This window comes from Scyliorhinus torazame, unplaced genomic scaffold, assembly GCF_047496885.1.
Source record: "Scyliorhinus torazame isolate Kashiwa2021f unplaced genomic scaffold, sScyTor2.1 scaffold_70, whole genome shotgun sequence".
In the NCBI taxonomy this organism is placed as follows: domain Eukaryota; kingdom Metazoa; phylum Chordata; class Chondrichthyes; order Carcharhiniformes; family Scyliorhinidae; genus Scyliorhinus; species Scyliorhinus torazame.
In genome coordinates this window covers 273,501-277,259 of record NW_027307797.1, presented here as the reverse complement: position 1 = coordinate 277,259, position 3,759 = coordinate 273,501, and positions in this window count along the sequence as shown.

The window sequence follows — 3,759 nt, the reverse complement described above, 5'->3', positions numbered from 1 at the left end:
CCCTGTATGGCCAGGGTGTGCTCTGTCTAACTCCTGCAGCTCCTGGTCAACAATCCCTGTGTGTGTGGCCAGAGTGTGCTCTGTATAACCGCTGCAGCTCCTGGTCAACATTCCCATCACTGTGTGTCCAGAGTGTGCTCTGAATAACCCCAGCTCCTGGTCAACATTTCCATCTCTGTGTGGCCAGAGTGTGCTCTGTATGACACCTGCAGCTCCTGGTCAACATTCCCATCTCTGTGTGGCCAGGGTGTGCTCTGTATAACCCCTGCAGTTCCTGGTCAACAGTCCCATCTCTCTGTGTGGCCAGAGTGTGCTCTGTATGACACCTGCAGCTCCTGGTCAACACTCCCATCTCTGTGTGGCCAGGGTGTGCTCTGTATAACCCCTGCAGCTTCTGGTCAACATTCCCATCTCTGTGTGGCCAGGGTGTGCTCTGTATAACCCCAGCAGCTCCTGGACAACATTCCCATCTCTGTGTGGCCAGGGCGTGCTCTGTATAACCGCTGCTCCTGGTCAACATTCCCATCTCTGTGTGGCCAGGGTGTGCTCTTATAACCCCAGCAACTCCTGGTCATCATTCCCATCTCTGTGTGGCCAGGGTGTGCTCTGTATAACCCCTGCAGCTCCTGGTCAACATTCCCATCTCTGTGTGGCCAGGATGTGCTCTGTATAACCCCTGCAGCTCCTGATTAACATTCCCATCTCTGTGTGGCAAGGGTGCGCTCTGTATAACCTCAGCAGCTCCTGGTCAACATTCCCATCACTGTGTGGCCAGGGTGTGCTCTGTATAACCCCTGCAGCTCCTGGTCAACATTCCCATCTGAGTGTGGCCAAGGTGTGCTCTGTATAACTCCTGCAGCTCCTGGTCAACATTCCTATCTCTGTGTGGCCAGGGTGTGCTCTGTATAACCCCTGCTCCTGGTCAACCTTCCCATCACTGTGTGGCCAGGGTGTACTCTGTTTAACCCCTGCAGCTCCTGGTCAACTTTCCCATCTCTGCATGGTCAGGGTGTGCTCTGTCTAACTCCTGTAGCTCCTGGTCAACAATCCCTTTGTGTGTGGCCAGAGTGTGCTCTGTATAACCCCTGCAGCTCCTGGTCAACATTCCCATCTCTGTGTGGCCAGAGTGTGCTCTGTATATCAACTGCAGCTCCTGGTCAACTTTTCCATCTCTGTGTGGCCAGGGTGTGCTCTGTATAACCCCTGCAGCTCCTGGTCAACATTCCCATCTCTGTGTGGCCAGGGTGTGCTCTGTATAACCGCTGCAGCTCCTGGTCAACATTCCCATCTCTGTGTGGACAGGGTGTGCTCTGTATAATCCCTGCAGCTCCTGGTCAACATTTCCATCTCTGTGTGGCCAGGGTGTGCTCTGTATAACCCCAGCAGGTCCTGGTCAACATTCTCATCTCTGTGTGGCCAGGGTGTGCTCTGTATAACTCCTGCAGCTCCTGGTGAACATTCTCATCTGTGTGTGCCCAGGGTGTGCTCTGCATAACCCCTGCTCCTGGTCAACATTCCCATCTCTGTGTGGCCAGGGTGTGCTCTGTATAACCCCTGCAGCTCCTGGTCAACATTCCCATCTCTGTGTGGCCAGGGTGTGCTCTGTATAACCCCTGCAGCTCCTGGTCAACATTCCCATCTCTGTGTGGTCAGGGTGTGCTCTGTCTAACTCCTGCAGCTCCTGGTCAACATTCCCATCTCTGTGTGGACAGGGTGTGCTCTGTATAATCCCTGCAGCTCCTGGTCAACATTTCCATCTCTGTGTGGCCAGGGTGTGCTCTGTATAACCCCAGCAGGTCCTGGTCAACATTCTCATCTCTGTGTGTCCAGGGTGTGCTCTGTATAACTCGTGCAGCTCCTGGTGAACATTCTCATCTGTGTGTGCCCAGGGTGTGCTCTGCATAACCCCTGCTCCTGGTCAACATTCCCATCTCTGTGTGGCCAGGGTGTGCTCTGTATAACCCCTGCAGCTCCTGGTCAACATTCCCATCTCTGTGTGGCCAGGGTGTGCTCTGTATAACACCTGCAGCTCCTGGTCAACTTCCCGATTTCTGTGTGACCAGGGTGTGCTCTGTATAACCCCTGCAGCTCCTGGTCAACATTCCCAACTTTGTGTGGCCACGGTGTGCTCTGTATAACCCCTGCAGCTCCTGGACAACATTCCCTTCTCTGTGTGTGGCCAGGGTGTACTCTGTATAACCCCTGCAGCTCCTGGTCAACATTCCCATCCCTGTGTGGTCAGGGTGTGCTCTGTATAACCCCTGCAGCTCCTGGTCAACATTCCCATCACTGTGTGGCCAGGGTGTGCTCTGTATAACCCCTGCAGCTCCTGGTCAACATTCCCATCCCTGTGTGGTCAGGGTGTGCTCTCTATAACCCCTGCAGCTCCTGGTCAACATTCCCATCTCTGTGTGGCCAGAGTGTGCTCTATATAACCCCTGCAGCTCCTGGTGAACATTCCCATCTGTGTGTTTTCAGGATGTGCTCTGTATAACTCCTGCAGATCATGGTCAACATTCCCATCTCTGTGTGGCCAGGGTGTGCTCTGTATAACCCCTGCAGCTACTGGTCAACATTCCCATCTCTGTGTGGCCAGGGTGTGCTCTGTATAACCCCTGAACGTGGTCAACATTCCCATCTCTGTGTGGGCAGGATGTGCTCTGTATAACTCCTGCAGCTCCTGGTCAACATGCCCATCTCTGTGTGGCCAGGGAATGCTCTGTATAACCCCTGCAGCTCCTGGTCAACATTCCCATCTCTGGGTGGCCAGGGTGTGCTCTGTATAACCCCTGAACGTGGTCAACATTCCCATCTCTGTGTGGCCAGGATGTGCTCTGTATAACCCCTGCAGCTCCTGGTCAACATTCCCATCTCTGTGTGGCCTGGGTGGACTCTGTATAACCCCTGCAGCTCATGGTCAACATTCACATCCCTGTATGGCCAGGGTGTGCTCTGTCTAACTCCTGCAGCTCCTGGTCAACAATCCCTGTGTGTGTGGCCAGAGTGTGCTCTGTATAACCGCTGCAGCTCCTGGTCAACATTCCCATCACTGTGTGTCCAGAGTGTGCTCTGAATAACCCCAGCTCCTGGTCAACATTCCCATCTCTGTGTGGCCAGAGTGTGCTCTGTATGACACCTGCAGCTCCTGGTCAACATTCCCATCTCTGTGTGGCCAGGGTGTGCTCTGTATAACCCCTGCAGCTCCTGGTCAACATTCCCATCTCTGTGTGGCCAGGGTGTGCTCTGTATGACACCTGCAGCTCCTGGTCAACAGTCCCATCTCTGTGTGGCCAGAGTGTGCTCTGTATGACACCTGCAGCTCCTGGTCAACATTCCCATCTCTGTGTGGCCAGAGTGTGCTCTGTATGACACCTGCAGCTCCTGGTCAACACTCCCATCTCTGTGTGGCCAGGGTGTGCTCTGTATAACCCCTGCAGCTTCTGGTCAACATTCCCATCTATGTGTGGCCAGGGTGTGCTCTGTATAACCCCTGCTCCTGGTCAAGATTCCCATCTCTGTGTGTCCAGAGTGTGCTCTGAATAACCCCAGCTCCTGGTCAACATTCCCATCTCTGTGTGGCCAGGGTGTGCTCTGTATGACTCCTGCATATCCTGGTCAACATTCCCATCACTGTGTGGCCAGGGTGTGCTCTGTATAACCCCTGCATCTCCTGGTCAACATTCCCATCTCTGTATGGCCAGGGTGTGCTCTGCATAACCCCTGCAGCTCCTGGTCAACATTCCCATCTCTGTGTGGCCA